Genomic DNA, 8287 nt, shown 5'->3' with positions numbered 1-8287 from the left:
ACTTTGGGCTAAGTGAAATCTTTGAATCAAATGCAAACAAATTATGTCTCCTGCTGCCACCTTCTGCAAATAGAACTTGAAGAGTTCGAGATGACAAGGTGGGGAGACCCTAGTAGGTCCATTTGGACTGGTCACCGCCTTAAGACGTTGCAGTGGATGAGCGTTCCGGTGCCCTCCCAAACCCTCCTGCTCTGACCTGCTTAGGTTTCCCGTACCCTTACCCTGGAAAACCATCACGCACGCAGTCCTGGCTGCATGAGTGACCAGCGAAGGTCCACCCCCGTCGCCTTCCCTTGGCTCTCTGATCTCACCGAGGGCGAGTCGCTCCCGCCCGAGGTGAGGTGAGTTCGGGCGGGGCAACCGGGCTCCGGCTGCAGGTAGGGAGGGAGGGAGGGAAGGAAGGAGGGAGAGCGGCCAGGCCGGCCGTCCCGCCCCTGGGGCACAGCCCGCCTCGCCCGATTATGTCACCCGTGCTCAAAACAAAGTTAGGAAAGCGGTTTCAGCCTCTCCGCGGTCCCGCTTCCAGCCCGGGGAGCGCCGGCCGGGCCAGCCCGAGGGGCCGGCGCCTGCGGCAGGTGAGTGGGGGCGGCATGGCGGCCCGGAGGAGCCGGGGCAGGCACGGCCAGGTCCGTGCCCGGCCGGACCGCTCTCTCGGCGGGGAGGCACCCACGGCCGCCGCTTCGCCGTGCCCTGCAGAGAGCCCCGGTGTCCCCAGCGAGCCCCGCTCTGTCGCAAGCCGCGCTTCCTGCGCGCCGTCCGCGGGCACAGGGCCCGGCGGGGCCGGCACCTGGCACCGACCGCGCTCCGGCCCCGAGGGGAGCGGCGGCCCGGCAGGGTGGCGGGGCGGGGGGCTGCCCTTGGCCCTGCCTCCGCTTGGTGCCAGGCAGGAGGGTGGCAGGAAGGTGGCTGGAAGCGGCCGCCAGCAGGCTGGTGCAGCCCCCGCAGCGCCGGCTGCGGCGCGAACGCCCGCACGGCGATGGAGCCAAATCCGCCGCGGGCCCGGGGCTGGCGTGGGGAGAGACGGCTCCGTGTGGGGCTGCCTTTATCGTGACTCCTCCCACGCGCGGAATGCTTCCCAAAGGTGGTGCCCCAAAGGGCCGGCGGCGGGCCGGGGTAGTGCTGGCACCGCCGCCGTGCCTCGTGTGGCTTCGTGCCGACGCCGTCAGAGAGAAATCCCTGGATGGCCTGGCCGCCGCAGGAGCTGCCCCGCTGGTGCTCGCTTCCCTGCAGATACAGAGGATGACTGAGTTTGTGGCTGGTGGCTGCCTTCAGGCCCACCAAATGCTTGTTGAAGAAGAAGGTAGTGCTGTTCCTGGTGGTTGTAGAAATGATTCCTGTCTCCCCCTGCAATAGTTTGGTGTCACTCTTACTCTGCTGTAGCACTTAGAGGATCTCTGATTTCATTTTCTGTCTTTCCTGATAGTTAAGTTTTATGATAACTGTAAATGACAGTTATGAAAGAAATGTGCTGCTAGCAGGATAATAGATTTCTTAATATACACCAGTAGAACAGATTATTACTGCATGTAGTGAAATGTGGGTAAGTGTCACAATTGGGAGAATGGTAAAATCCCTCTAGAACACGTTGGCTAATTTTTTGTGTCCTTCTGTTTTTGTAGTTGCAACTTTGTGGTTTTCAACAGTAGTTTTCAGCTTAGTTTCACTTTTCTTTTTAGAATAAGTAAATTATTCTGATGCATGGGCAAAAATGTATTGGTTTTCTGTGGGTTGTTCTAAGAACTCTGGTCCCCATATTTGAGCTTCAGTAATTGCACAGATCAAAAGGGAGCCATTACACCCAAAGTGAAAAATGTTGGTCTTCTCTAAACTAGATTCTCATCTTTCATGAAATTGAGAAAAAAATCAAAAGACAGAATCTGAAGTACAAAAAGGAAGATACATTTCTGTGAATGAATTAAGTAGCAAATGAGATTTAGGGCAGTAATACTTTACAGTCTCATGGTCTGCCAGCTCTCAGAGACTTAAGTTCACTGCTGCTGAAATGAATGAGATATGTTTGGTTCCTTGTGAACTATCTCTGCCCCCACCACCACCCTTTCCTCTTATCTTGTGGTGGACTAGAAGATAACAGTAAAACAAGCAGCAGAAATAAATGCACTAAAGAGCACCACTCTACAAGCTTTGTTTGTGGTTTCTTCAGACCACAGGATGAATGTGCTGCTTTCAACAGGTCTCTTTTTTCTCCCTTTTCTGTTCATTGACAAATGAGATCCTATCATCATTTTTTAGATGGGTAAATGGTGGGTAAATAGAGGAGTAAAGAGTATAGTGGTCTTCCCTGATTCCCTCTCCACTCATTGCTAAATTACACTTTAAATATTTATGAACATATTGTCCCAACATGTAAGTTGGGAGTAACACATTTATAGGGTTTTATTTCTCATGTTGAAAAATTCAGATTTAGTCAGCTCAAGTTAAACCTGATGTAAAAACTTAATTGATTCCACTGTTCATGACCTAATCCCTGCAGAAGCACCAGGATGTGTTTGTCTGATTGAAACTGAGTTTAAAGATTTTGGACCCATCTTATTCCTTAGTTTCACAGAGGGGGTGTCAAGGAAAGTGAAGGGTCTTGCAGGGGAACTTCCATTCACTGAAGAGCAGCATAAATGAAGTCAGGGATCCTGCACAGTTGTAAAGATAACTTTCTGAGTAATTGGATCACAGAGAAAGGGGAAGTTGTATCTCTCTTCAAAAGCAGTAGTGAATTAAAATCCAATTAAGAATCTGTAGTGATGCATTTTTAATTGTTTCCATAGCAAGACTTTTTTGTAGGACTAAACAGGATGAAGTACACCAAGCCTCCTAATCAAACATAGATAAGTGGATTTGTTTGTGTGTTTCCAAGGCCTTGGAAGTGAGCTGTGTGGAGCAGATAGCATGAAGGTTATCTTGTTCTGCATATAGGAAAATATGAGTCTTTTAGTGTCATATTTTACCTTTACTTTTTGCAGTGGAACACCAGTGGACTAGCAGACTAAATATTCCTGTGCCTCACTGACATGCTTTTGCCCCATAAAACCTGTCCCACTGACTCAAGTGAAGGTATTTTCCAAGAGCAAGTTTGTAGTTTTAGAAATTCTGAAAATTTTGAAGACAATAATTTGTGCCAACCTGGCTTCAGACCGAGTGCCAAATAACTAAGGAAACACTTGTAATATGTTTCTCTGTCTTCTAGTGGAATCTGCATTCATTTGGGTCCTCTAAGGTCCATGGCAGAGTAGACTGAAATTTTATATGAACATTTTTTCCATGAAAAATGATTCTTATTTGAAGAGAATATTTAATTTGCATCTCAAAATCCTTTGACTTAAGTTAAAGATGTAACATTCCTTGAAAAACTAGAAATAGAGAGTGTATTTTAGACTTCAAGCCAAATTATTGTTGGTTTTCAGGGCGATAAAAGGCTTTGATTTTTTTTCAGAAGTTACATTTTTAGCAAGGGCTTTTGGAGGAGGCAGAATATTTCAAGGGTTTTTTTGTGAAAATGGTGTACTTTAAAGATGTTCTTGTCAACCTGATTTCACCAGCTGAAAGTAGTTCTGTTTAGCAGTGAGTCATTAGGAAAACCTGAAAGATAAGACAATTAAAAGGGGTATATACTACTTAACCTAAACTTTTTCCAGATCTTAACTTCAGTGGGAGGGGGTTACCAGTGCAAATAATTTGTCTACAAATGGAACAGCGTGTGTGAACTGGCAATATCTCCTGCCAGAACGTCATGTTACACCACTTAACTAATATAATACCGTTATCAATATAGTTAATCACATTTCATTTCAGTACTTGGAACAATGCAGCACAATAAATTGTTCTTAGAGGCTTTTTACAACATAAATTGTGAAAAACGCCAATCACTTGTTTTTAAAATTTTGAAAGTTTAATAGTAATAAAATGGCTATAAAAATGGCAATACAATTAGAGTAATAATAATTTGGGCAGTTTGGATTAGGACAATATGAGACAACAGAAACAAAGAGTTACCTCTTTCTGGGCAACATAAGCCCAAAAAAGAACGCTTGTTAATAGAGGATTAACCCTAATAATCAATAACCTGTTGCATATTCATACACCTCATACATGAAGCATAAATTCCATTCAAACAAAGGATTCTGTCTGGTCAGTGTCAGCTTCTTCCTCTTAATCCTGATGGCATCTTCACGGCTGAGCGAGGCGGGAAGAAGTTCGTTTCTCTTGATAATGGAGCCATAAAATCTCTTTCTCTGAAAGATTTAGGTGTCCTGTGACTGCAATCTCAGTGCGAGTCCTTTCTTTAGGAAAAAAGTATCTTACATAGCATAGTTTCTACTTTAACATTTTGTTATAACTTAAAACTATATTTAACACACTACTTAAGAGAATTAATGCAGCATAACTTTCTAACACAACACATAAAATATTCATGTTAATATTTGTGAAAAACCAATCATAAAGTACACATTTTTCACATAAATGATTCTGTGATTCTTTGCAGTCAGATGGACTCAGCCCAGTTTTGACTTCACTACGTTTGGAATTGTTGCATATGTTGATAGATGCTCCTTCTTAACAATAATTTTTACATCCCTGAATTAACAAATGATGTTTTAGAAATAAGTCAAAATAATGATAGAATAATTCTACATAGTTCTGGAATCATTCTAATGCAAGTTCTCTAAGTGCTAATGTCTGTCCAGTTTACATGCAGACATCTAAAAAACCTCATGCTGTAGCCACAGATGTTAGCCATAGTTTTAACCCACAGTAGGTCACTGGCCAAGCTGTATTTGTATGCACTAACGATTTATTGGTAATTTAGAGAGATAAAGACAGACTTAGTGAGGAAAACACCCACTCGGATCCTCATGCACACTTGTACCACCCTCCTGCTCAGGTATTGCACAGGTCAGCAGTTTCTGAAGACACAAGGTTCGTGCAAGCAGCAGGCAGGTGAAGAACAAGAGGTGGGGAGAGGAGTTCTTTTTGGAACCAGTTTTCTGGAATAAGGTGGAACGAGCAAAAGGAGGGAAAGAAGATAAGGGGTCCTTAAGCCTGCATGGACTACAGGCAGGGTACTCTCAGTTCTGATGATCTTGTGGTTATTCTGCAGCAGTGATTTCTGTGATGATGGCCGCCCCTAAATTAAGTGTCCCTCCATTAGAAGTTTGCATTTTCAGGCAGCTTTTAGATTTTGACTTCTTAAATGCATTAAAAAGGAAGCATCCAAAGCAATGAAGCAAGAGGAAAATATGTATTCTGCTAACATCGTTACCTAGAGAAGCTTTACTTCTCAAGGATCCTAGCAGCACTTAGCAGATCCATTTTAACTTAATCCTGCCTTTTTAGTATGGACCCCTAAGAACTGCTAAGATTTTGGCAATGAACATCCTGATAGTTGTTTTTCATTAGTGTATTCATATTGAAGAGCAGGATGGTAAATAAATGAATATGCCTGCCTCCCCTGGGCATCTGAATTTTAATTCATGGATAGTTTTATTTACTACTTCCATAGAAGGCAGCAAGAAGCCAGGCAGGAGATCTTTTGTCTTCTTCCTCTGGGGAAGCTGGCCTTCGAGAGAAGAAAATTTTCTTACAAGCCCAGTGAAAACTAGTTGCTTGGATGCAAATGTTAAAAATAAAAGTTTAATGAAGATATGTTCACCAGTCAGAGTTGGAATTCTGCATCATAGTGCACAGAATTGACATCGTTTGTTTCTTCCCCAACATGTGTATTTTTGGATTCATCTAGGGACAAATGCCCAGTGGGGAGTAAGTGGTCTCTGTCCTAAGTCTTTGGCTGTCTGTTTTGGAATCCTTAATGCTTAATCACTTCAAGCATATTTTCTGGTTTTCTCCTGTTTCGCAGTTAATGTTGTTGAGGCACTGCTTCAGATGTATAATCTGGATTTTTATCCTTCTTCTTTAGATTTAAGGTTTGTTGTTTTTTTTTTTTTTTTTTTTCCCTAAACCAGCAATCTTCAGAAAAGGAGAAATTCCATTTATATGACTCTGTATGTATAACACACACTATTTTCTCCCAGGTCTTTTTCCTCCTTAACTTCTGCTGAGCTCCCTTACCTTGAAATAAATTGTAAGTAATTTTTAAACCTTGTTGTGGTATAAATGAAGCTTTAAGCTTGCAGGTAGCAAAGCAGATGATCCTAATGGTTCCTTCAATCTTTAAAAGCTAATCAGGTCTGGCTGGAGAGTTTCTGTTAAGACTGAATCTAAACAGTCTGTCAAGACTGATTCTAAACAGAATTTGGTTCTCCCACACAAATCTACTTACACTAAAGGAATTCCTACATAACTTTTTCCAAAAGTTTTTCCTTTTACAGGCCAGTGGATGTAGGATTCTTCTTTTGTCTCTGCCTTTGCTACTTCCCTGAAATTATTTTCATGACACATTCCTTTCAGAGTATCTTCTTGTGGTCCCTCACAGGAACTCCAGTCTGCCCCAGATCTCTCCCTCCAGAGTTAAACTCCTCACACCCACTCCATGGTGTACAATCTCCTAAGGTGAAGAGTCGTGAGAGATCATATACATCAGGCTGTGTGGAAGAGGCTTTGATGATACATTTCATTGCAAGATTTTCTGACTTGTATGTTTTTACTTGAAAAGCCAAAACTGCAGGAATATGTGTCCCTTTTATTCCATCCAGTTGTGTCTAGGTGTCCATATGGTTAGGCCAAGCTTTATAATGCTTCTCTGAGAGCTTAAAGGTTAATTGTCAGAGTCATAATGGAGAAAACCCAGGTATTTTTGTGAGCACACAACCTTGTATCTCTGCTAGTTGTTTTAAGTGTGGGACCTGAATTTTTATGTTGGATGGTCATAAAATCTTTTTCTTAATGGCTAGAAGTAACACTGAAGTCCACTGATCTAGTCATCTTTCTCAGGAGTGATCTCCTCTGCCATTATTTGCAGGTTTGTGTTTGGTCTGTTCTATCATGATGGCAGAGCTGCACTGCCTTTGCAGCCAGGGGTTCAGTGCTCCACCTTCTTTATCCTTGAGTGGGTTTTCATGTCTGGCTTGTCTGACATGTTTGCTTCTTGTGCATTGTATTATGTGCATAGGGAGCATTTTTTTCCAGTCCTTTACCTAGAAAACTTCTATGTACTTGAGCTTGGTTATTGTGCTCTCTTTGGTTTTAGCAGTCCCATTCCTCTGTCATTCTCTGTAGGTCCTGCTTTTTTTGATTCTTCCTTGATGGGCCACTTGGGCTTAATTAAATTAAATAAACTATAACTTTCTAGTTGAAATTGAAAGGACTTTACAACAGATTTCACTGTCTAACTGGATGAATACTTGTTCAAAAGCAGGGCAGAGCAGTTGGGAACAGAATGACTTCCTTGTGGTGGTGCATTTTAGCTTTAGGAGCTTTTCAGCACAATGCTGAATAGCTAACTCTGGTAACTAACTCTGACACTAGGTTATTTCTGAAGAGGTCCCTGTTGATGTGTCAGGCATACTACACTGCAGCTGTGGGTTATTTTAACATTGGGTTGTAGGAAATAAATATTTCTTGTAGAAAAAGTATGCAATCTGTTTTTTATTTTGTAGTGTTTGCAAGACGTGTGTTCTCTCTCACAACAGTGTTTTGGATAAATCCAAGGTGACCTTGGTATTAAATAAGCTTACAATATTTTTCAGCTGATGATAAATTTTGAAGTGTGCTGCAGAAAATTTGTACCTGTAGACACATGCTAAGAAAAATATTTCACTGAAACCTAAACCAGAAGAGATATGAGGTCAGGCAAAACAGTTCTCTATGTTTTTAACTATCACAGGGAGAACGGGGTTGTCACACATCATGACTTGGGAAATCTGTGGCTCAGCATTGCTCTGTACTTCTAGAGTTTGGTGATTTGCAGTAGACCTGACTGGAAATGATGGAAATGCCTTTTGGAATATTAAGTGACCTGCCTTTTGCTGACCTGTCCAAAATTTGCCTCATGATTAATGGACAGAAACCTTGTAAATCACACATCCTTGTTTAGTATTTGGAGCTATGCTTGTTTGCATCAGGTCATGATATGACCTATTTTGCATAGTGAACTGTGTTTGTGGCTAAAAGAATGGAAATCAAAGGTCTTAATGGAATTGATTTTGTAAGCCATTCATTTTCTAAAGGAGATGGATGAGTGAATGGAACTACCTATGTTATTTGAAACTGGCTTTGAGGTAATTACTGAGTGCTGATTCAGTAATGTGGGACAAATTGCAGTTTTAATCTTTCATGTTATTACCAGCATTTGCAAAGTATCAGGACACTGTAGGAATTA

At 42.3% G+C, this 8287-nt stretch overlaps 1 protein-coding gene across 2 annotated transcripts in view; it reads left to right on the top strand.

Moving 5' to 3' along the window:
• Positions 1-417: 417 nt before the first annotated feature.
• Positions 418-8287, top strand: part of CRACR2A (calcium release activated channel regulator 2A) — a 56818-nt gene continuing 48948 nt past the window's right edge. Inside the window, exon 1 of one of the 2 annotated variants that reach the window (XR_009485306.1) lies at positions 418-575. The gene's annotated coding sequence lies outside the window, so the exon portion shown is untranslated. Of the gene's footprint in view, positions 576-1279; positions 1301-8287 lie in introns of those variants that run through there. The other variant, XM_059838306.1, reaches the window with a different exon arrangement.

The sequence above is a fragment of the Haemorhous mexicanus genome, chromosome 2 (genome assembly GCF_027477595.1).
Source record: "Haemorhous mexicanus isolate bHaeMex1 chromosome 2, bHaeMex1.pri, whole genome shotgun sequence".
Taxonomy (NCBI): domain Eukaryota; kingdom Metazoa; phylum Chordata; class Aves; order Passeriformes; family Fringillidae; genus Haemorhous; species Haemorhous mexicanus.
This window is presented reverse-complemented; position numbering and strand designations above follow the sequence as displayed.